Below are 25,717 nucleotides of genomic sequence, written 5' to 3' on the forward strand. Positions count from 1 at the left end.
GAAGAAGTTGATACAATAGATGGCCTCCTATTTGGTATTGGTATTTGGTATTTATTAATATTTGTATGCCGCCCTTTTCCCTGGGGGGACTCAGGGCGGCTCACAATTCAGAAGGAGGGGGGGGACAAACCAAGTTACATATAGGACATTACTTCATTAAAAAACACAACATTCATACTATTCGGGTATGGTGAGGTCTTTAGCTCCAGGCTGTCGGGACAGCCAGGTTTTAAGGACTATGCGGAAGGTCTGGAGGGTAGTGAGGGTACGAATCTCCATGGGGAGTTCGTTCCATAGGGTCGGAGCTGCCACAGAGAAGGCTCTCCTCCACGTGGTTGCCAGTCGACATTGACTGGCTGATGGAACTCGGAGGAGGCCTAATCTGTGGGATCTAATTGGTCGAGTGGAGGTAATTGGCAGTAGGCAGTCACTCAAGTACCCAGATCCAATATCATGAAGGGCTTTGTAGGTGACAACTAGCACCTTGAAGTGTACCCGGAGATCAACAAGCCAGTGCAGCTCGCGGAGGATAGGTGTTACATGGGTGAAACGAGGTGCACCCACAATTGCTCGCACGGCCGCGTTCTGGACTAGCTGAAGTCACCGAATACTCTTCAAGGGCAGCCCCATGTAGAGCACGTTGCAGTACTCCAGCCTAGAGGTCACAAGGGCACGAGTGACTGTTGTGAGAGCCTCCCGGTTCAGGTAGGGACGCAACTGGTGCACCAGGTGAACCTGGGCAAATGCCCCCCTGGTCACAGCTGACAAATGGTGTTCAAAAGTCAGCTGTAGGTCCAGGAGGACTCCCAAGTTGCGGAATCTGTCTGAGGTGCGTAGTATTTGACCCCCCAGCCTGAGAGGTGGAACACTTGGCCAATTAGTGGGAGGGAAGCATAGCAGCCACTCGGTCTTATCCGGGTTGAGCACAAGCTTATTAACCCCCATCCAGTCTCTGACAGCCTCAAGGCCCTGGCTCATCATGTCCATCGTTTCATTGAGTTGGCATGAGGCGGACAGATACAACTGAGTATCATCCGCATACTGGTGGTATTTTATCCCGTGCTGCCGAATGATCTCGCCCAGCGGTTTCATGTAGATATTAAAAAGTAGGGGGGACAGGACCAAACCCTGCGGCACCCCATATGTAAGGGGCCTAGGGGTTGATCTCTGCCCTCCGACTAACATCGACTGCGACCTGTCCAAGAGGTAAGAGGAGAACCACCGTAAAACGGTGCCTCCCACCCGCACCTCCCGCAGTCATCGCTGAAGGATACCATGGTCGATGGTATCGAAAGCCGCTGAGAGGTCAAGGAGTACCAGGATGGAGGCGTGGCCTCCATCCCTGGCTCTCCAGAGATCATCGGTCAATGTGACCAAAGCGGTTTCAGTGCTGTAGCCAGGCCTGAAGCCAGACTGGAATGGATCAAGATAACTAGCTTCCTCCAAGGACCGCTGGAGCTGAAAGGCCACCACCTTCTCAACAACCTTCCCCACAAAGGGGAGGTTGGAGACTGGAAGATAGTTGTTTAAAACGGCTGGATCCAGAGATGGTTTCTTCAGGAGGGGTCTCACCACCGCCGCTTTAAGTGCGGGGGAAAAGACCCCCTCCCGAAGGGAGGCGGTAACAACCGCCTGGATCCAGCCCCACGTCACCTCCCTGCTATTAACCACCAGCCAGGAGGGGCATGGGTCCAGTACACATGTGGAGGCACTTACAGCTCTCATGGCCTTGTCCACGTCATCAGGGGTAACAGCTTGAAAATCAATCCAGTGATGGTCTACCAGATTTTCCCTTGGTGCCTCGGCTGGTTCTGCAGAAATGGAGTCCAAGTCCGTCCGAAACCGAGCAAGTTTGTCCGCGAGAAACTGGACGTAATCCTCAGCCCTGCCCTGCAAGGGATCACCCGTATTCCTCCTATTTAGGAGGGAACGGGTTATCCTGAACAGGGCGGCTGGGCGCGACTCGGCGGAAGCCATCAGAGTGGCAATGTAAGTTCTTTTCGACGTCCTGATTGCCCGGATGTATTCTCTGATGCAAGATGTTAAAAGTGCTCCATTTGATTTGGATTTATTGGATCTCCATTGGTGCTCTAGGCGTCTCTTCCAGCGCTTCCTCTCCCGGAGTTCCTCAGTAAACCAAGGAGCCTTCCTGGATCCACTGCCTCGGAGCAGCCATAGAGGCGCAATCCAGTTAAGAGACTCTGTCGCTGCAGAGTTCCAAGCAGCAACCAGAGTCTCCGCCGGACTGCGGGCGAGAGTATCAGGAATAACCCCAAGCTCCGTCTGGAACCTCAGAGGGTCCATAAGTTGTCTGGGGCAGAACCGCCTGGTCGGTTCCTCCTCCGTACAGTGGGGGTGTGGTCTCTGAAAGTCAAGCCTCAGTAGGTAGTGGTCTGAGCATGACAGGGGTACGATCTCACTACCCCTCAGACCAAGATCACAAGTCCACTGCTCCGAGAGAAATATGAGGTCGAGCATATGACCCGCCAAGTGGGTTGGGCCCCGAATTACTTGGGTCAAGCCCATGGCTGTCATGGAAGCCATGAACTCCTGCACTCCATCAGAGTGTTCCCCGAGCGAAAGCAAATTGAAATCCCCCAGAACCATAAGCCTGGGGAACTCAATTGCCAGCTCGGCTACCAACTCGAGGAGCGAGGGGAGGGCTGCTGCAACGCTGTTGGGAGGCAGGTACGTTAACAGCAGACCCACTTGACCCTTGAGGTCCAACTTCACCAGCAGGAACTCACACCCGACAAGCTCTGGAGCAGGGATCCTACAAGGTGCTAGAGACTCTCGGATAACAATGGCCACACCCCCACCCCTTCGCTGAGTTCTCGGCTGATGGAGCACTTGAAAACCCTCTGGGCACATCTCTACGAGGGGGACTCCTCCCTCCGGGCCTAGCCAGGTTTTAGTAATACATGCCAGGTCTGCCCTCTCGTCTAAAATTAAGTCCCGGACGAGAGTAGCCTTATGAACTACAGACCTGGCATTTAGCGACAACAGCCTGAGACCAGGGTCCTGATTACTCGTGCCATCTGGCCTTGGAGTGGGACTCATAGGGCCAGAAGGAGGGATCTCTGTAATGTAGCGAGCCCTCCTTCCCCGGTAATGGCCAGTCCTAAAGTCCCCGCCATATCTGCCCCTCCCTGTTACGACCGTGATGCTCCAGCCCACTCCCCTGTCCACAGTCCCCCCGACCACCCCAATGACCCCCGCGTTCCTCGACAGGTCCTCCGAATCAAACATACTCATTCACTCACCCAGGCAGTCCCCACGTAGTAATTAAAAACACAAAAAATACAACAATAATGGGTAATAAAATGTGGGATCATTCGCTCAATCACATACATATCCCATGCATATCCCATACAAAAAGAAAGAAAAAAAAGGAGAGAGAAAGAAAAAGAAAGAAAGAAAGAAATAGATTACGCAGCTGTTAAAAGTGCAAGTTCAGGTAGTTGCAATGGCTCTCAGCGTTCGAGATGGTTGAAATAACTGAGTCCAGCTATGGTCCAAACAAGGCGTACAGGGGAGTGTCTCATGTCCCCCTCTTCTGTAGGTCTGAAAAGGTCCAAAATGTCCAGAGCAATATAGGGGAGCAAAGGGCCTTCTTGCACAGGCGCTCTCCAAAATAATACCCCAGGGGCAATGGCGGGTGGTAATGATGGTAATAGTCAAAGCCAGATGGGGCCGTACCAGCGAATCCAGGAATCCTGAGGTCGTGGTCAAAAGAGGCCAGATGTTAAGGTGCCAAAATAGGGGAGAGCAAAATGCCAGGCAGAAGACACAGGAGGAGACCTCACAGCAGCGGGGACAGGCAGAGAAGAAATCATGCCTGAAGAGCCACCCGACCAAGCAAGAATGGAGGAGGAAGGAGGCACTATTGGGAAGGAAGTGGGGCCAAACAGGGAGGAGAACCATCCGGAGGGGCCGCTGCGGCATCAGGCAAAGCCAGCCGCCCAATTTGCCCAGTCCCAGGAATATTCCAATTCGATCACTCTCTCTCCGGGGTGATGGTAGCCAAACGAAGCCCCCAGGAAGCTCAGCAAGTAGGATGGAATCGCTGAAACTGCCGAAAAACGCCACCGCTGCAGCCAGCGTGGCGCCGCCCCCCCCCCCCCACCGCCGAGCGACACAGGCAGCACACAAACCTTCGGAGATTGTACAGTCCGGGGCCACCCAAAAGCGGCGACTCCCGCAAAGGTCTGAGCTCCTCGGGTCCCCTGAATTCCGGACATCCCCAGGGACCCTTTTCCAGAGGTACGAGGTTGATTTTTAAAAGCTTTTCAGCATTTTTTTTGCCTGATTAATTCGGAGCGAAACGCCTGGCAGCCATCAAAAATCTCGCACATGCGCAGAATCTGCATATATACTTGAGAAAATATTAATACTGCAGGTGAACAGGAGACATCTATAGTCAATTATGCATTTTAGACCCTATAGATCCATTCAATTCCCGAGGAACTTGGGAAACATTTTATACTGCTGTAATAAATTCAGTCTGGCCTCATGGTGTGGCAAACTGAATTTGGTATCTGGTGGTACCTGGCCCAATATTAGTAACTGTGAGAGGTATCTTGGAAAAGTTGGGTGTTGAGATGGGCATATATCCAAAGAAATGAACTTCACCATCCAGGAGACCATTGTTTGGCCCACCAGTTTCAATCAGGTAGGCTGGATGCATTGATTATGTGACTATCCTTTCAAGGATGACAATAAAAGTAAAGATTCCAAGGCCATATTGTATGAAAGGGTCCCCAAACTCTTCAGGTCTTTGGTTTCCCTTTGTGAAGAAGGGAAATTAGATTGTGCTAGATTGTACATCAAACTTCAAAAATATATTCATTTAATAAATAGTATTAACTAATTTTAGAGTACTGACTGTGTCTTGGGCTTTATGAATATTCTTGGCCAAATCAGTTTCATGGTCGCCTATCTAGCTAGGAACTTGTCTGATACCTTTAATGAAGCCAAGTTCATCACCTTCAGCATGCTGATCTTCTGCAGGGTGTGCTTGTCTTTTTCCCCAGCCTATGTGAGCACCAAGGGAAACACATGGTAGCTATGGAAATCTTCTCCATCTTTGGCTCCAGGGTGGGGTTACTGGCTTGCTGTTTTTTAACCAAATGTTATATTATTATTTTACGGCCTGAACTAAATAAAAGAGAAAAGCAAGTGAGGAGGAAATGAAATGTCCAAGTTGTTTACTGTTCATTGTTGACAATTCCATGTAATAAGCAAGATGTTTACCTTTGAAAATAAGGTTTATGAAAATATCTCTGTCTTGAGGAAGTTTTCACAATTTAGACATATTCCAAGTTTTAAGTGAAGGCATCTTATATTTTAAACTACTAATGCAAGTATTTGTGCTCTTTGTAAAAAGGTAAAATATTTTTCTAATTTTCTTTATATCAAATAGATAACATACTTGTTCATGGATGTTTTGCCCTGAAAAACCAAAAATAATCACAAAGATAAATTTTAAAATTTAATATGCCTATTCTCTTTGTGTGTGGGGGGGGGGGGTCATTTATCATATCACAGACATGTCTGATGAAGATTTTGTCAACTATATACCACGACTCTCTAGATGAAGATTAACCATGTTCTTTAGTGTTGAAAGAATCTTGGATGTCGGGAGGAAACCGTACCTCAGAGAGGTGGGTATGAGTCCCTTTTTGTGAAGTGGGGCCTGCGAGCTCAGGTGGGCCTTTTTGTCATGTACCTGTTTCCCTGCTGCGTTTCATTGGCCCTGCCTGATCTGCTGGAGGTGTTAGCCGGGCTGGCGATTGATTTCCCCAGGCTTATGGTCCTGGGGCATTTCCATCTGCCTTCCATTGGCGAGACATCCAATTCAGTTCTGGAGTTCATGGCTTCCATTATGGCTATGGACCTAACTCAGTTAATTCAAGACCCCAGTCATAACAAGGGACACATGCTCAACATGATTTTTGTCTCTGGACAGTGGATGCATGATTTAGTTTTAAGGAATATTGTTATTCCATCCTTGTCATAGGCTGATAATTTCCTCCTCAGGCTTGACTTACATACTTCTACCACCCACCCACCCCTGCAGGGAGGCGGAACAGATTAAATGGTTCCACCCCAGGCACCTGATGGACCCTAAAAGGTTCCTGATGGAGCTTGGGACATTTCCTAAATCCCTTGCTCACAGCTCTACTGAGATCCTAGTGGAAGCCTAGGATAGGATGGCCACTGGGGCCTTGGACTGTGTTGTGCCTTTGCGGCCTCAACTTTGTGGCCGAGTAGCTCCTTGACTCGATCCCGGGTAGTTCCTTGGTTTACTGAGGAGCTCCGGGAGATGAAGCATCGGAGAAGACACTTAGAGAGTAATTGGAGGGCCAGCCAGTCCGATCTGACCAAACACTAGTAAGAACTCATATTAAGTCCCACCAAGTAGCGATAAAAGTGCCAAAATGGGGAAAAAATTCTGCTCTTATCGTGTCTGCAGATAACTGCCCAGCTGCCCTGTTTTGGGTGACCCGTTCCTTACTTAATCAAAGAACTGGGGAAGACCCCTTGCAGGGCAGGGCTGGGGAGTAAGCCCAGTATCTGCAGGACAATTGAAGGTTATCAGATTTCCTATTTAATCTTTTTTAACTTTTGTCATATGTGTTTTTATGTTGTATGCCACCCTTAGTACTTTGGAGAAGGGCGGCATATAAGTCCAATAAAACCAAAACCAAAACCAAAACCAAACCAAACAGGCTCTAGTAGTTATTAAATTTTTCAAGCCCTTCTAAGATGTGGGGACGGAGACACACATTCAATGAAGAAGGAAAGAAAGAATGAAGGAGAGAGAGAGTGAGAGAGTGAGTAAGTGAGTGAGAGAGAGAGAATCTGGATCAATATGAAGAAAAGTATGAGGAGTCTAATATATCGAAAAATGGGCATCCTTATTCTACTTCTCCTGGAAAGGATTGTGGGTAGAAAGCATTATGACATGTGGACATATCCAATTTTGTTTTAGAAGAAATGGAGGAGAGATTGAAACATTTTGGTGAAAAAGTGCAGATATTGCTCACTGCATGTGCCATTGTTTGAATTCACTGATGCAAAGGATACCATCTAAATGACAAATGACATCTTTGCATCTTTAACTGAGAAAAGGCTTTGAAAGGAAGTGTGATTACATTTTTGGTTCAAAGCAGGGACAGTAGACACTAGCAGCATAGGGGTAGTAGTGGTGATTGTGGAAGAGCAAAGTAGTGGCAGATCTAAAGAAGGAATCTGGGAGTTGGGTTGAAAAAGATTTGGAGGGGTGATCTTGGTTTGACATTCTACCCACTTCCGGTCCATTCGTTGAAATGAATCGAGAGTTTTTCTTTCTGTATTATGATTTGTCTTCATTTTGCAAATTTTAATGTTCTCAGTAACAAATACCTCCTGTTAATCTGTAAATGTTTTGGGGCCAAGTTAAATGCCATTCTTAATAGGAAATTAATTGCCATACCCTTTTATGCTATCCTGCCCCAACCTATCTTGTTATAATACTATTATTATCAAACTCTTCTCTGAATTCTCAGTGGAATTCCAGATGCTACTGGCAAGAACATCAAGACTAAATGACACAAAAAATCTTCCCTATATCTTGGAAGCTGTTAAAGCAGAAAGGCAGAAAGCTCTATTTTCCTGATACTTTATGTTCTCTACTCTAGGAGGGAGTCTGCTCAGGGACATTTAAATTACAGGTAAAAAGAGATGAAGAGGAAATCTCCTGGCATGATGGCTAAGATTCCACTATTGGTTCTCTTGCAGTCTCAGATAATGTACAGTTTTGTTCTGGGTCGATGTCTGGTTAGTGAACCTCTTTCAATTCCAAGATATTTAAAGGCAGGAGAGATGAACCTGGGTGTCATAACCTTCCAAATCAATATGCTTGCTGAACCACTCTCCCTTCAAATCCCACCCTCACTTGAAAACCCAGGATACCCGATGTAAGACATTTTAATTTGTTACCTTCATTAAATGAACTGGTCTTGCTATGAATATCCTGACTCTCTAGATTCTCTGGTTCTTCAATATTAGTCATTGCATTTCATGGGCCACTTTTTAATACAATATTTTTATTGCACAATGCTGGTAAAAGTGGGCTCTAAAAATTTCTGCTCGCATCATCTGCAAAAGCTAAGCCACCTAAGGAAAACTTTAGGAAAAAATGTCACAATAGTTCCCTTCCAGCTTTACAATGCCAGCGCGATTGCCAATGGAAAGCAATGCATGCTTCATTCTGACAGAGAATAGTGAGTTAATATCATCATCTTACAGGTACTTGACACAAAACTATCAGCATATTCTGGCCTTGGAATTTGCTTTGGAGGAAATCAATGAAAACCCTCACCTCCTACCCAACATCACCTTGGGCTTCCATGTTTACAACAGGTATTTTAGGTATTTTAGGTATTTATTGGGATTTATATGCCGCCCTTTTCCCTGAGGGGACTCAGGGCGGCTTACAACCACAGGGGAGGGGAAGTGCAAGGTCAAAACAAAACAATATGTGAACAACAGAAAAATAATAAAACCCAACTTTCATTCAGCAATCAAACAAACACTCGGGCGGGTAATTAGGAGCCTATCCCCAGGCCTGCTGGGAGAGCCAGATCTTGAGGGCTGCGCGGAAGGTCTGGATAGTGGTGAGGGTGCGGATCTCCATGGGGAGCTCGTTCCATAGGGTCGGGGCAGCAACAGAAAAGGCTCTCCTCCGTGTGGTCGCCAGTCGGCATTGACTGGCAGATGGAATTCGGAGGAGGCCCAGTCTGTGCGATCTAATTGGTCGATTTAGGGAGGTAATCGGCAGAAGGCGGTCTCTCAAGTACCCAGATCCACTACCATGGAGTGCTTTAAAGATGGTCATCAGTATCCTGAAGCGCACCCGGAGACCAACAGGTAGCCAGTGCAGCTCGCGGAGGACAGGTGTAACGTGGGCGAACCGCGGTGCGCCCACTATCACTCGCGCGGCTGCATTTTGGACTAGCTGTAGTCGCCGGATGCACTTCAGGGGCAACCCCATGTAGAGCCCGTTGCAGTATTCCAGTCTAGAGATCACAAGGGCTCGAGCGACTGTTGTGAGAGCCCCCCGATCTAAATAGGGCCGCAACTGACGGACCAGGCGAACCTGGGCAAATGCCCCCCTGGTCACAGCCGACAGCTGGTGATCAAGAGTCAGCTGTGAACAGCAACTTCATTGGAACCTGGACCTATCGTGGTGCACTGGAGCTTCTTTCAACACAGGGCAAGTTCATCCCCAATTACAAGTGTGATGGCCAGAACAATGAAGTAGCTGTCATTGGAGGACCTTATACAAAGATTGCTCCGGATATAGCAAATATTCTGTGCAACTACAAGATTCAACAGGTGTAATATGCTCTCGTTTTCTCCCCAATCATACAAATTAGATGACCTACCTATCTATATATCTACTTCCTTCCTTCCTTTCTCTCTCCCTCCCTCCTTCCCTCCCTTCCTTCCTTCCTTCCTTCCTTCCTTCCTTCTCTCCTTCCTTCCCAACAGCACATTTATAATCTCAACCAGTTACTAATTTGTGGGATAGCTAAAGAATTCATTTCAAAGAGAAAATACATGAGGGTTGAGGTTTCACAAGGATTGTAATTAAATAAAACAACTAAGAACCTTGAAATAATTAACACTTGACAAATTAAAACAGAAATCTTTTTTGACCAGCTTGCATGTTTTTATTTTGGTCAGCTTCTATTTTTGTTTTTCATACAAAATTACAAAAATGTACATGATATGTCAAAATGTTCAGTGAATCCAATGACTAGGCAGAGCATTACACACTGTAAACTATAAACTGTCTTTACACAATGCATCAATTCTGTCACTAAATTTTGCATGCTTCCTATAGTAACACAATGCAATTATTTTACTTTCTGCAGTTCATCTATGGTTCTGCACCAGGGCTGGGTTCCTACCGGTTCGCACCGGATCGCACGATCCGGTTCGTCGGTGAACCCGGAAGTAAGGAACTTCCGGGAACGCCGGTACCGGTCCTGGGCCCTGTTGCGCGCTCCCCCGCCCGTCTGGACTAAGCGCAGCCTGCCGTTCACTGTTTGGCTGGAGTCCAGCCAATCAGTGAGCGGGCTGGCTTCGTTTAAAAGTGTGGCGCCAACGGCTAACATTCCTCTTTTGAAAAGAATCTTTCTCTCAAAGAGTCTTTTCCAAAGGGTTTGTTAACTTTGTTTGTTGCCGAGACGCCTCGTTTCGCGCTTCACGCCTTCCCTTCGCCTTCCAGGAGCTTGCTGCTTTCCCCACAGGTAAGCAACCAAGCCCTGGCGGCAAGACTCGTGATGCTAGCGGCGGGACTTCGGGTGGGCGGTGGCGACGGCAGCGGTGGTAGCGGCGGTAGGAAGCTGGGGGGGGGGTAGGGGTGGCAGCGGTAGCGGCCTAGGTTTCGCCAGGGAAGGCCTCCAGGCCTTCCCTCGTGAAAGCCGCGGCGTCGCGTAGGCCACGTGGCTGCCTCCGGGTGGTGGGGGCGGCGGCCTTGCTTGCGAAAGCCACGGCCTCGAGTAGGCCACGTGGCCGCTTTCGGGTGGGGGGGCCGCCGGTAGCCGCCTAGCTTTCGTGAGGGAAGTCCTCCAGGCCTTACCTCGTGAAAGCCGCAGCGTCGCGTAGGCCGCGTGGCCGCCTCCGGGTGGCGGCGGCGGCGGCGGCCTCGCTTGCGAAAGCTGCGGCCTCGAGTAGGCCACGTGGCCGCTTTCGGGTGGGGGGGCCGCCGGTAGCCGCCTAGCTTTCGTGAGGGAAGTCCTCCAGGCCTTCCCTCGTGAAAGCCGCAGCGTCGCGTAGGCCGCGTGGCCGCCTCCGGGTGGCGGCGGCGGCGGCGGCCTCGCTTGCGAAAGCTGCGGCCTCGAGTAGGCCACGTGGCCGCTTTCGGGTGGGGGGGCGCCGGTAGCCGCCTAGCTTTCGCGAGGGAAGTCCTCCAGGCCTTCCCTCGTGAAAGCCGCAGCGTCGCGTAGGCCGCGTGGCCGCCTCCGGGTGGCGGCGGCGGCGGCGGCCTCGCTTGCGAAAGCCACGGCCTCGAGTAGGCCACGTGGCCGCTTTCGGGTGGGGGGGCCGCCGGTAGCCGCCTAGCTTTCGTGAGGGAAGTCCTCCAGGCCTTCCCTCGTGAAAGCCGCAGCGTCGCGTAGGCCGCGTGGCCGCCTCCGGGTGGCGGCGGCGGCGGCGGCCTCGCTTGCGAAAGCTGCGGCCTCGAGTAGGCCACGTGGCCGCTTTCGGGTGGGGGGGCGCCGGTAGCCGCCTAGCTTTCGCGAGGGAAGTCCTCCAGGCCTTCCCTCGTGAAAGCCGCGGCGTCGCGTACTACGCGTGGCTGTCTTCTGGTCGTTGGGGGGGGGGGGGGCGGCCTCACTTTCGAAAGCCGCGGCCTCGCGTAGGCCGCGTGGCTGCCTCCGTGCGGTGCGGGCGGCGCCGGCGCCGCTGCGGCCTCGCTTGCGAAAGGGAAGTCCTCCAGGCCTTCCCCTGCAAAAGCCGCGGCCTCGCGTACTACGCATGGCCGCCTCCGCGTGGTGCGGCCGGCGCCGGCGCCGCCGCGGCCTCGCTTGCGAAAGGGAAGTCCTCCAGGCCTTCCCCTGCAAAAGCCGCGGCCTCGCGTACTACGCGTGGCCGCCTCCGCGTGGTGCGGCCGGCGCCGGCGCCGCCGCGGCCTCGCTTGCGAAAGGGAAGTCCTCCAGGCCTTCCCCTGCAAAAGCCGCGGCCTCGCGTACTACGCGTGGCCGCCTCCGCGTGGTGCGGGCGGCGCCGGCGCCGCCGCGGCCTCGCTTGCGAAAGGGAAGTCCTCCAGGCCTTCCCCTGCAAAAGCCGCGGCCTCGCGTACTACGCGTGGCCGTGGCTGCGACCGTCTAGTTTTCGCTAGGGAAGCAAGCCCCCCACCCCCCCTCTACCCTCGCCTGGCTTGCTAAGCATGCCAGGCAACCTAAGTGACTTTACCTAGCCTTGTCCCTCCAGTCAGGTTTCTTACCTGTTCCTGCTGCCTGCCATCGCGACGAGGATCCATCCATCGCATCGGAGTGCTGCTGATTCTGCCTGCTGCTGGTAAGTGGCCCGGTTTTATTTAATTATTATTTTAATGTATTTTAAAATATTTTATTTAATGCATAGAATTTTTTATAATAGTTTTACATATAAGTATTGAGTGTAGAATACTTTAAAATGGTTTACTTTAATTTATTTTGGATATAATATTTTTTTAAATCGTCTTAGACGATTTAAAAAAAGATTCTATCCAAAATAAATTAAAATAAACCTTTTTAAAGTATTCTTCACTCAATACTTTGAAATGTATTGTGCATTGAATTTTTTATAATAGTTTTATTGTAACTTATTGTGTGTGGAATATTAGTAATGGTTTCATTTATGTTATTGTGTGTTGGCATAGTTTGAAATGAAATATGAATTATTGCTTGTGCTTTGAAATAATCCTAATGCATGAAACTAATTATGATTGAATAGTTTATTGAAACCTTGGGATCTAACATCAAAATTTTGATCGCGTGGCCATGAGAATGCTGCAACGGTCGCTAAGTGTGAAAATGGTCGCTAAGTGTGAAACATGGTCATCAGTCACTGTTTTCAATGCCATTGTAACTTTGGTCACTATACCACCTTTCTGGCCACAGTTCTTAAGTGAATAACTTCAGCTGACAAGTTACTAACATAAGTAAGTGAATCTGGTTTCCCCATTTGACTTTGTCAAAAGGTCACAAAAGGCAATTACAGGACCCCAGGACACTGAAACCAGCATAAATATGAATCTGTTGCCAAGCATCAAAATTTTGATCGCGTGGCCATGAGAATGCTGCAATGGTCGCTAAGTGTGAAAATGGTCGCTAAGTGTGAAACATGGTCGCTAAGTGTATGTATCCTAGAAAATCAGATTTAGTGTGTTTCACCCTCATTGTTTAGGTAATTCTGAGGTGGTTGATGGTTCTGTGAATGCCTGTCCTTTAAAATTGCCTGCAATGCCTTGATGGTTTTTATTCCAGTGGCTTTGTCTTTCCTGTCCTTAGGCTTAGGGAAAAAAAACCTGGTTTCATTCGCAGTCTTGGGGGGGGGGGGGGTGTTCTTATTTTTTTGTGTTTTCCATCATAGTTTGTGTGTGTGTGTGTGTGTGTAATGTCCCACAGTTATCTACGCATTAATAATGATCTAGTAATATTTCCTTATACATTTTAGGGACCTTTCTTTACATAATTGGTCTTTTCTTTCATACTTTTGGCTTTCTAATTCCTGTTTCCGTTAGTTGGCAATAGCTAAAACCAATCCCACGTGAAAAAGTATTCAAAGCCTTCTTGATTTTAATTGTCAATTTATTTATTCCTGCACATTGTAATATTTATTCATTTACATATCTCTGTTTTTCCACTGTTGTGCAAACACATCCCACGTAATCTACCTTTACGATTGCTCTTCTAACCACTAACTTCTGAATAGCTTCTTGGACCGACCTAAGTACTAATTCATAATTTCATATGCATTCATATATTCCTGTCTTTTGGAACTGAGAACTAAATTTCAGAAAAAGGAAATCTGTATTGCTCTGGGAATATGACATTCATTCTTGAACTATCTTCTTGGATGAAAGACTATATCTTTCCTGTTTGTTTATATCTTTCCTGTTTCTCATCCTTCCTGAAAAGACTGTACATTGTTGGTTGAAAGCAGAGGTCCCTTCTTGTTACCTACAGAGTCCTCAACTTACAACCACAATTGAGTCCAATATTGTTTTATTTCTTTGGCAGCAGTTACATCTACTTAGCACAATGAAGAAGAGGCAACAGAGTTTGACCGCTTTCTTCTGCAAAAAGCCAAGAGTTGATGAATCAGCTGATCCAAAGCAGTCACCAGCACCGCCAGCTGCACCAGCACCGCCAGCACCACCAGCTGCACCAGCACCACCAGCTGCACCAGCACCACTAGCTGCACCAGCACCACTAGCTGCACCAGCTGCACCAGCCGCACCAGCTGCACCAGCACCACCAGCACCACTAGCTGCACCAGCTGCACCAGCACCACTAGCTGCACCAGCACCGCCAGCCGCACCAGCACCACCAGCTGCACCAGCTCCACCAGCTGCACCAGCACCACTAGCTGCACCAGCCGCACCAGCTGCACCAGCACCACCAGCCGCACCAGCTGCACCAGCACCACCAGCCGCACCAGCACCGCCAGCACAACCACTACCACCAGTTGAGGTCGGAGAAAGCAGCCATTCCATCGACTCCACTGCAGTTTTACAACTTCCTGACTGCTGGAATTTGCAGCAATACACAAACTTCAAGGAGAGGTTTGATGGACTGGAAGTATCCAACAAGAAGCTGGGTTGTGCATACTGTGCAAAACCCATGTTCGCGTTGGAGAAAGGTATTCATGTTTCCAAAGAGTGGAAACATTTCCAGGTGTCAACATCAGGGAAAAGCAAGGATGTACAACAAGCATCGCTGAGAAAAAAATTAAGGGAACATTTTCAGTCAAAGGCACACCTTATTTGCGTGGAGACCAGTAAGCAACAGGAGCAGGAAGCTTTCACCAAATCCCTGGATAAGTCAACTGAGAAACATTTATCCAGTACCTGCACAATATTTTCCACCGTTTACGATCTGGCGCAGAGATGTAATCCATTCTCAGACATCGAAGCGCAAGTGAATTTGCTGAATACGCTTGGAGTGGATGTTGGAGTTGGCTTGCATTCACGAAGAACTGCAGTAAAAATTATGGACTTCATTGCGAAACAGATCAAGACCACCGTGTTTTCAACGATTATTGCAAATAATCGAAAGGTGTGCCTAATAATTGATGAAGCCTCAACACTTTCAATGACAGCAGTGCTGATAGTTTTTGTTAGAGTTGAGGATCCAGAATGCCCAGCAACCATCTTCGTTGAGCTTCTGGAATTAGAGAGACAAGATGCGGAGACCATATATTCCGCAGCAATGGAAAGCTTGCACAAAGTTGGATTCACCACCGAATATCTACGGAAGAACTTAATCGCTTTCTGCTCCGATGGCGCCAACGTTATGCTTGGAAGAAAATCTGGAGTCAGCGCCAGAATAACTCAAGAATTCCCAAGCATCATCATCTGGCACTGCTTGAACCACCGCCTGCAACTTGTGCTGGATGATGCAATAAGAGAAGTGAAGCAGGTCAACCACTTCAAGATCTTCCTGGATAAAGTGCACACCATCTTCCACAAATCCTGCAAGAGCCAGAGGGACCTATTCGACATTTCTGAGCAATTGGGCATCGAAATAGTGAAGATTGGCAGAGTTTTGGGACCAAGATGGGCTGCCTGTAGTTTAAGGGCAACCATGGCTGTGTGGCGTGCTTATCCAGCGCTATATCAGTTTTTTCAAGGCAACGAAAGGTTCCCAGGCATGGCTTCCCGCTTTCAAAATTTAAATTTCTTGCAGGATTTGGCCCTGATGATTGACATCCTACGTCAGATTGCTGCCCTGTCAAATTCCCTACAGGAGAGAGCAACAAACATCATCGTGGCCGAAAAGCTAGTGTTGCGAGCAATCGATGGTGTTGAAGTGCTACTACAGAGAAAGGGCGAATATGAGAATGAACTTGAGAAATTGTTAGAAACACAAGCCTACCAAAACATGAATTTAGCTCCAAATCAACGGTTTGTTGCCCTTCCCCGTGAAAAACTTTTGGAAAGCATCATCACCAACTTAAAGAAAAGGCTGATGGATTGCGACCATCTAAGAACAGGTAGCCTATTGCCAGCAGCACAAAAGTTACACTTTATCACCTATTTGGAGCCAGATAGCTGGGACATGAAAGATGTAGTCGTTCCATGGGCTGATGGAGAGGAAGCATTGGTTGAATTTCGCCGCGTTTTTAATTATGAAATTGATTTGAACGACTACAGGGATTTTTTGGAAAATGTGCTGAAAAATCCAAAGAACTACAAAATTCCTGACACTGTCAGAAGAGCTAGAGACATTGTCAGGACAATTGCTGTGAGTTCAGCAGAGGCGGAAAGGGGGTTCTCAAAAATGAACCTCATATGTTCACACCAAAGAACAAGCCTAAGCATTCCAAACATCAGTAACCAGATGGTGATAAGTGTTGTTGGCATACCTGTTGAGAGATGGGATCCAATTCCTACTGTGAAAGTTTGGCTCAGAGCGCACCACCACACGGCTGATGATCCACGCGTAAAGAAGAAGAAAGCTGCAACAGAGGAATCGGGAAGCCTAAGAACAATATGGAGATATCAACAACCAGAAAAGCAGTAAGACAAGTAAGTACTTGAGTGTATCTCTTTCATTGTGTTATTCTTATGTAAGGTGTAAGTGCCAGCAATTAAGGCGTTTCTTTCCGTGTCTGTCCTTTGTGCAGGTATTTGGAGCCAAGCAAAGCCAATCAGCCTAGATGTAAAACGGTGGTGTGCAGAAGACCGGCAAGCCAGAGATGCTTCCCCTGTAAGTACCTGTCTTTATTGCTGGGTGTGGTGTGCTCTGTGTTGTCTTCCTCCTTGAGATAGTGAAGTGCATGCAATTAAGGCGTTTCTTTCCGTGTCTGTCCTTTGTGCAGGTATTTGGAGCCAAGCAAAGCCAATCAGCCTAGATGTAAAACGGTGGTGTGCAGAAGACCGGCAAGCCAGAGATGCTTCCCCTGTAAGTACCTGTCTTTATTGCTGGGTGTGGTGTGCTCTGTGTTGTCTTCCTCCTTGAGATAGTGAAGTGCCAGCAATTAAGGCGTTTCTTTCCGTGTCTGTCCTTTGTGCAGGTATTTGGAGCCAAGCAAAGCCAATCAGCCTAGATGTAAAACGGTGGTGTGCAGAAGACCGGCAAGCCAGAGATGCTTCCCCTGTAAGTACCTGTCTTTATTGCTGGGTGTGGTGTGCTCTGTGTTGTCTTCCTCCTTGAGATAGTGAAGTGCATGCAATTAAGGCGTTTCTTTCCGTGTCTGTCCTTTGTGCAGGTATTTGGAGCCAAGCAAAGCCAATCAGCCTAGATGTAAAACGGTGGTGTGCAGAAGACCGGCAAGCCAGAGATGCTTCCCCTGTAAGTACCTGTCTTTATTGCTGGGTGTGGTGTGCTCTGTGTTGTCTTCCTCCTTGAGATAGTGAAGTGCATGCAATTAAGGCGTTTCTTTCCGTGTCTGTCCTTTGTGCAGGTATTTGGAGCCAAGCAAAGCCAATCAGCCTAGATGTAAAACGGTGGTGTGCAGAAGACCGGCAAGCCAGAGATGCTTCCCCTGTAAGTACCTGTCTTTATTGCTGGGTGTGGTGTGCTCTGTGTTGTCTTCCTCCTTGAGATAGTGAAGTGCCAGCAATTAAGGCGTTTCTTTCCGTGTCTGTCCTTTGTGCAGGTATTTGGAGCCAAGCAAAGCCAATCAGCCTAGATGTAAAACGGTGGTGTGCAGAAGACCGGCAAGCCAGAGATGCTTCCCCTGTAAGTACCTGTCTTTATTGCTGGGTGTGGTGTGCTCTGTGTTGTCTTCCTCCTTGAGATAGTGAAGTGCCAGCAATTAAGGCGTTTCTTTCCGTGTCTGTCCTTTGTGCAGGTATTTGGAGCCAAGCAAAGCCAATCAGCCTAGATGTAAAACGGTGGTGTGCAGAAGACCGGCAAGCCAGAGATGCTTCCCCTGTAAGTACCTGTCTTTATTGCTGGGTGTGGTGTGCTCTGTGTTGTCTTCCTCCTTGAGATAGTGAAGTGCCAGCAATTAAGGCGTTTCTTTCCGTGTCTGTCCTTTGTGCAGGTATTTGGAGCCAAGCAAAGCCAATCAGCCTAGATGTAAAACGGTGGTGTGCAGAAGACAGGCAAGCCAGAGATGCTTCCCCTGTAAGTACCTGTCTTTATTGCTGGGTGTGGTGTGCTCTGTGTTGTCTTCCTCCTTGAGATAGTGAAGTGCATGCAATTAAGGCGTTTCTTTCCGTGTCTGTCCTTTGTGCAGGTATTTGGAGCAAGATGGTGAGGTGGTGGTGCAGAAGACGCAAAAAAGGAGAGTAATTTTCCTTTTCTATTATTTTGTGTGCTGGTTTCATCCCAATGCAGTGCATGCAATTAAGGCGTTTCTTTCTGTGTCTGTCCTTTGTGCAGGTTTTTGGAGGAAGATGGTGAGGTGGTGGTGCAGAAGATGCAAAAAAGGAGAGTAATTTTCCTTTTCTATTATTTTGTGTGCTGGTTTCATCCCAATGCAGTCCATGCAATTAAAGTCTTGCTTTCTGTGTCTCTTCTTTGTGCAGCCCATTCATTGGAGTCCGTGATTCTGAAGACTGGCAAGAACAGGCATCTTCCATCTGTAAGTAGCTCTTTTATTGTTTTTGTACTTATTTTAATCATATTGTAGTTGGGGGAAAGAATTCAGTGACATCGTCTTGGACACTCCCATCCGGTCACATGGGCGGCAAGCCACTCCCATCCGGTCACATGGGCGGCAAGCCACTCCCATCCGGTCACATGGGCGGCAAGCCACTCCCATCCGGTCACATGGGCGGCAAGCCACTCCCATCCGGTCACATGGGCGGCAAGCCACTCCCATCCGGTCACATGGGTGGCAATCACTCCCATCCGGTCACATGGGCGGCAAGCCACTCCCATCCGGTCACATGGGCGGCAAGCCACTCCCATCCGGTCACATGGGTGGCAAGCCACTCCCATCCGGTCACATGGGCGGCAAGCCACTCCCCAAAGGAGGCCACGCCCACGGAGGTGGTTCGAACAATTTTTGAAACCCACCCCTGTTCTGCACCCATTGATAATCATGGAGATATTTTCCAATTGATGTTCCCTAACAATATGTTTCAATACAGGGGGATTCTTCAATTATTGCTATATTTTGGGTGGACATGGGTTGGGATAATTTCTGTAAACTATGATGATGGAGATTGGTTTATACCGACTGTAGTAAAAATGTTTGCCCAGAGAGGAATCTGCTTTGACTTTATTAAAAGTTACCCAAAGAAAACATATAGTGACCAGATGGCTGAAATGGTAGAGGATGGAAATGAACTATATGATGCTGTCATGGCAAGCAAGGCATCTGCTGTGGTGGTACAAGCTGAATTTATGACGGGTATGAGATTGTTGTTCTCTTATCAAGTTCCATCAATAGATGACAAAGTCTGGATTATGATAGCCCAGATGGATTTCACCTCCACGTCTATTCAAAGAAACTGGCCTCTACACTTCATTCATGGTGCTATATCCTTTGTGGTTCACTTCAGGGACTTGGTAAGATTTCAGAATTTTGTTAGGGAAAGAAAGTTGGCCACCAATCAAGAAGATGGCTTTCTCAAGTATTTTTGGGAAGATGCCTTCCAATGTGCGTTCCCGAACTCCAGGGGAGAGAAGAATTTTGATGACATATGCACTGGGGAGGAGAAGATAGAGACTCTCCCTTCTTCGATTTTTGACACGAACATGAATAGCCACAGTTACACTGTATACAATGCCGTTTATGCTGTAGTACATGCCTTGGAGGCTCTATATTCATTCAAAAGGAAACACAAAGTTTTGCCAGGTACAAGTCAACCAAATCTTCTCCATCAAGAATCATGGCAGGTAAGATTTTTAGTTTATGTATGTTTTTTATAAATTGTCTTCCCTCCCCATTATGTGTGAAATGTTTCTTCTTCAATTTTGAGTCTTCTTCCAGAGTGCCAGGAGTTTGATCTGCTTGCACAGTATGTTAGATATTTCTAGTGCTGCATTTTTCTGGATGTCACCTTAGGTTTCATAGCCCCAAGTGCTCCCATTACACCTGGAACCACTTTGGCCTCTTCTTTCCACATGTTCTCCAGTTCCAAGTTCAGTTCATACTTCTCAGGCTTCTCATTTTTCCTGATGTTGTTGTCATTCTACAGCATTGCATATACCACCACCTTTGTCTTTCTTTCATTAAGTGTTATGATTATTTATGGCTGATTGACTGGTTTCAGCCTATCTATCTGGATCTGGAAGTCCAACAAAATCTTCGCTTTCTTATACTCCACACATCATCTGTGGGATCTCCCATCTGAAATTAGGAGATCTAGTTGTTACTCTGTGCAGATGTTCCTGTTCACAATGTCATTTGTTAGGTTGTGCCCTTCATTGTATACTGTTCTTGCCTTCATCTTACAGACCAGAAATATGTGTTGAACTGTTACTGGGACCTCTCTGCATAGCCTGCTTCTTAGATCCTGTCACGTTTTTAGACAGCTTAAATGTGTCTGGTACTTTGTGTCTGTTCTTGTGGTACTATGATTAAGGCCTCATGCCATCTTTTGGTCCAGCCACTAGTAGGACTTCCCAATGTCTGCCACCTCAGCTATCTGATGTACATCCTATGCAGGATCATGTCTTGCCATGACAGTTCCTGTAATTATTTTCCTATAATGTCCGCTCTTACCTCAAGAATTCTGTCAGCAGCTCATCTTCAGGTACCATCTTACTGATGTACTATTGGATGCCCTGGGGCTTATCCAGGACAATGGATTCAATTGATCTTAAATAATACTAAAATTATATTATGGATATTATGGCAATAAGTAATAATAAATCAAGAAAATATTATAGGCCTCTTTCTTCCAAAAAGAAGAAAGACAAAATATTTGTCTAATCAATTTTATATCATCTTGATTACTTTTTCTCATTGAGCTGCATCATTTTCTGAGGACTGTTTCATTTAACAATAATGCTGGGGAACCTGTTTCCTTTGATGAAAGTGGCCAATTGGTGTCAGGATTTGACATAGTCAACTGGATCCCCTTGCCGAATCAGTCCCTCCTTAGAGTCAAAGTTGGAAGCTTAGATGTACATGTTTCTGAAGCAATGAAGTTAACCATTCAGGAGAAAGCCATTGTCTGGCCCACCAGTTTTAATCAGGTAGGCTGGAGGAATTTATTGTGTGATTCAAAAATAACAATTATAAAAGCAAAGATTTGAAGATCACATTCTATCAGAGAAGAGCCCAAAATGTTAAGCTCTTTATTTTCCCTTCATGAAGTCATAGATTGTTCATCAAACCCCAAATATTTATTGCATGAAATGAATTCCCTTCAAAGGCAACATGAAAAGCAAAGATTCCAAGCTTCCAAGATCACATTTTAGCAGAAATCCCCCAATTCTTCAGCTCTTTAGCTTCCCTTCATGAAAGGTCAGATTGTTCATCAAACTCCAAAAGTTTATATTAATTTAATAAATAGTCCTTTAACTAATATTACACTAATGACAACAGCAACAACAATGGAAAGTCTCATAAACCTTTGGAGGTCCATCCTGACCCCTTTGAAGGACACTATTTTTTAATTTGCCAAAGTAACGTAAATGTAAGGGTTACCCTCACAGATATATGCTAGTCATTCCTGATTCTAGGGGTTGGTGCTCATATCCCTTTCAAAGCCAAAGAGCCAGCATGTCCAAAGATGTCTCAATGGTTATGTGCCCAGTATAACTAAATGCAGAATGTGCATGGAATGCTGTTACCTTCCCACCAAAGTCCCTATTTTTCTACTTGCATTTTTACATTCTTTCTAACTGCTAGGTTGTCAGAAGATCGGACAAGTAACAGGAGCTGACTCCATTATTTGGCACTAGGGATTTGAACCATCGAACTGCCGACATTTTTTGTTGACAAGCTGGCTTAGCCACTGCATCACCACTTGCCAAAGTAAAATATGCCCCAAAAATAAACGGTCTGACTTTTGTTTGCTCTATGTGTTTTTTATATAATTACCATCTTTCCTATAGATTTGTGGAATAATAAAATATTTCTACTCTTTGAGACAAATATGCATAATAAAAAAAATGAATGAATAAATGAATGAATAAATAAATAAATAAATCTTATTCACACCTTTCAAAAAGGTTCTTCTACAATGGTTCCCATCTTTTGATCTTCTAGAGTTTTTTACGTTTACCTTGGCTTCTTTAGGTATATTACTATTTTCATTCATGTCTTATATGTAACAATGACTAAAAACTCTTTAGTTTAACAATAATGTTGGAGAAACATTTTGCTGGACTCTAAGCAGGAGACACAAGAATTAATTAATCTCTCATATAGCCCCCAAACTGTCAAAACCTGAATTCAACATTCTCCTTTTCTCCCTTGTCCTTTTAGGTTCAGCCCCATTCAGTGTGCAATGAACATTGTCTTCCAGGTCAAAGAAAAGCCATGAAGGAAGGCAAACTGTTCTGTTGTTATGACTGCCTTCCATGTGCAGAAGGAAAGATTTCAGCACAAGAGGGTAAAATATATATCAATAGAATGTATTGATCGAATAAGAACTAACGTTTTGACTGGTTGATTTCTGCCTCTATCATTCAAGATGTTTTGCCTCACCTCTCACTTGAAAATTAGAATTTTTACACTTCAAAATATGATGCAGCCGAAGTTCTGATTCACAGATCAGGTGGTGCAGAAGAGAATGTGTAACCTTTTTTGCTTATCCATTCGAATACAGAAGCTCTCACAAGTATAATCTTGCTTTCAATTGTAGTAATATTAACAATGTGGTATCTTCTTTTTCAGATGCAGATAACTGTGTCTCATGTCCAGGAGAACAATATGCAAATGTCCATCAAAATGCATGCATTATCAAAGAGATCACCTTCCTGTCTTATCAAGAACCTTTAGGAATAATCTCTTTGGTATTTGCATTCTCCTTTGCTTTCATGACAGTACTTGTGCTTGCTATCTTCATTAAGCACAATGACACACTGATTGTCAAAGCCAACAACCAGAACCTCTCCTATTTCCTCCTCATCTCTCTTCTCTTCTCCTTCCTTTCTGCTTTCCTTTTCATTGGTCGGCCCATCATATTGACATGTCTCCTTCGACAAGTTGCTTTTAGTTTCATATTTTCAGTAGCAATTTCTTGTGTGCTGGCCAAAACTATCATTGTAGTTCTTGCTTTCATGGCCACCAAGCCAGGATCTGGAATAAGTTGTTACCTTTTAATTTCTAGTCCCTTCATCACTTCCTCTTTACATACATTCCTGGCTAAAACTTCTAAGGTTAATATAAACAGCAGCAGGGATAGGGGACAACCTTGTCTTGTACCTTTCTGGATTGCTATACTTTGCGTTAATTCACCATTAATTATTACTTTGGCTTTTTGATTTGTGTATATTGCTCTAATCATGTTTGCAAATTTATCCCCAAATTCCATATTGACACATTAATTTTAATCTTCCTATTCTGTTATTTTCATCTCTTATCACATCACAGACATAACTGGCAGATTTTCAGAGAAAGATTAACCATATCAGGGGTGGGTTGCTGCCGGCATTACTGCCAGTTTGGCATGCAAAAAGTTTGTACAAATTCTCGCTTCGCTCACATGCATGCCAAACAAATGCTCTGTGCACTTGCACCTAAAAAGGTCTGCACATACGCACATTAGAAAAGGGGAAAATACATTTTTGCAATGAAGATTGTTCTGTGCATGAGGAGAACAGAAAATCAAGATGACCCCAACAACGATAGAACCAATTTGAGGGCGTGGCAAGGCGAGTTATTACCTACTCAACCAAAACAGTCCGAATCGGTAGGAACCCACCTCTGAACCGTATCCTTCACTTTTTGTAGTCTAGCCAAATTCTAAAACACTCCAAGGAATGCAGAGAAGAAGTTGATATAAAAGATAACCTCCTATTTATTGTATTCATTGAGAAAATATTAATACCGCATGTGAAAAGGAGACATCTATAGTCGATTATGCATTATAGACCTTATAGATCCATTTAATTCCCAAGGGATTTGGGAAAACTTTTATACTGCTGTAATAAATTCAGTCTGGCCTCATGGTATGGCAAACTGAATTTGGTATCTGGTGGTATCTGGCTCAATATTAGTAACCATAAGAGGTATTTTGGAAAAGTTGGGTGTTTAGATGAGCATATATCCAAAAAATGAAGTTCAGCATTCAGGAGGCAATTGGTTTTCAGTTTTCATATTGTACTGTTCTCAGTAACAAATACCTCCTACAATCTACAATTGTTTTGGGGCCACGTTAAATGCCATTCTTAATAGGAAATTAAATTCCATACCCTATTATCCTATCCTGCCCCAACCTATCCTCTTATAATACTATTATTATCAAACTTTTCTCTGAATTCTCAGTGGATTTCCAGATGCTACTGGCAAGATCATCAAGACTAAATGACACAAAGAATCTTCCCTATATCTTGGAAGCTGTTAAAACAGAAAGCTCTATTGTCCTGATACTTTATGTTCTGTAATCTAGGAGTGAGTCTGCTCAGGGACATTTAAATTACAGATAGCAAGAGATGAGGAGGAAATCTCCTGGCATGATGGCTAAGATTCCACTATTGGTTCTCTTGCAGTCTCAGATAATGTACAGCTTTGCTCTTGGTCGATGTCTGGTCAGTGAACCTCTTCCCATTCCCAGATATGTAAAGGCAGGACAGTTGAACCTGGGTGTCATAACCTTCTAAATCAATATGCTTGCTGAACCGCTCTCCTTTGAAATACCACCTTCACATGAAAACCCCGGATTCCCTATGTAAGCCATTTTAATTTGTTACATTCATTAAATAAACTGCTCTTGCTGTGAATATCCTGACTCTGTAGATTCTCTGGTTCTTCAATATTAGTCATTGCATTTCATGGGCCATTTTGTAATGCAATATTTTTATGCTAGAATGCTGGAAAATGTAGGCTCTAAAAATTTCTGCTCGCATCATCTGCAAAAGCTAAGCCACCTAAGGAAAACTTGCCTGGTCTTTGATTTTTCATTCCTCATTGTTCCTAGTCCTTTAAATTTCCCTTAACTTTTGATATTCTTTTGCCATCAGTCAATCTTTAGAGTCCCCTGTAAAGTTATATATGAAATAATTTATTATTTTCTAAAGTTTCCAAAATCACAGTGTGATTCTCAGATGTGGGCTTTGTGAGAAAAAGGGCTTTACTTTCCAAATGAAATCACGTCTATGTGGCATGAACTGTATGCTTCATAGTTGACATGTAAGATCTGGACAACTTTCCTATCTCCAAGTGCTCATTTTGAGATGACAAGTAAAAATAGGTCTTTCTTGCCACTTGATGTCAGGCTATGGAAAAAGTGTCACAATAGTTCCCTTCCAGCTTTAAAATCCCCTAGTGATTGCCATTGGAAAGCAATGCATGCTTCATTCTGACAGAGAATAGTGAGTTAATATCATCTTTTTACAGTTACTTGACAAAAAAATATCAGCATATTCTGGCCTTGGAATTTGCTTTGAAGGAAATCAATGAAAACCCTCACCTCCTACCCAACATCACCTTGGGCCTCCATGTTTACAACAGCAACTTCATCGGAACCTGGACATATCGTGGTGCACTGGAGCTTCTTTCCTTCCTTGTTTCCTTTTTCCTTACTTCCTTTCTCTCTCCCTCGCTCCATCCCTTCCTTTCTTCCATCCTTCCTTCTTTCCTTCCTTCCTTCCCTCCTTCCTTCCCCACAGCACATTAGGAACGTTGAGTTTATAATCTCAACCAATTACTAATTTGTGGCATAGCTAAAGAATTCATTTCAAGTAGAAGAAACATGAGGGTTGAGGTTTCACAAGGATTCTGATCAAAGAAAACAACTAAGAACCTTGAAATAATTAACACTTGACAAATTAAAACAGAAATCTTTTTTGACCGGTTTGCATGTTTTTATTTTTGTCAGCTTCTATTTTTGTTTTTCATACAAAATTACAAAAATGTACATGATATGTCAAAATGTTCAGTG

At 45.6% G+C, this 25,717-nt stretch overlaps 1 pseudogene; it reads left to right on the forward strand.

The window, feature by feature from the left end:
* LOC116521824 overlaps window positions 1–22,156 on the forward strand; it is a 29,075-nt pseudogene extending 6,919 nt beyond the window's left edge.
* Window positions 22,157–25,717: the final 3,561 nt, after the last annotated feature.

The sequence above is a fragment of the Thamnophis elegans genome, chromosome Z, assembly GCF_009769535.1.
Source record: "Thamnophis elegans isolate rThaEle1 chromosome Z, rThaEle1.pri, whole genome shotgun sequence".
Classification (NCBI taxonomy): domain Eukaryota; kingdom Metazoa; phylum Chordata; class Lepidosauria; order Squamata; family Colubridae; genus Thamnophis; species Thamnophis elegans.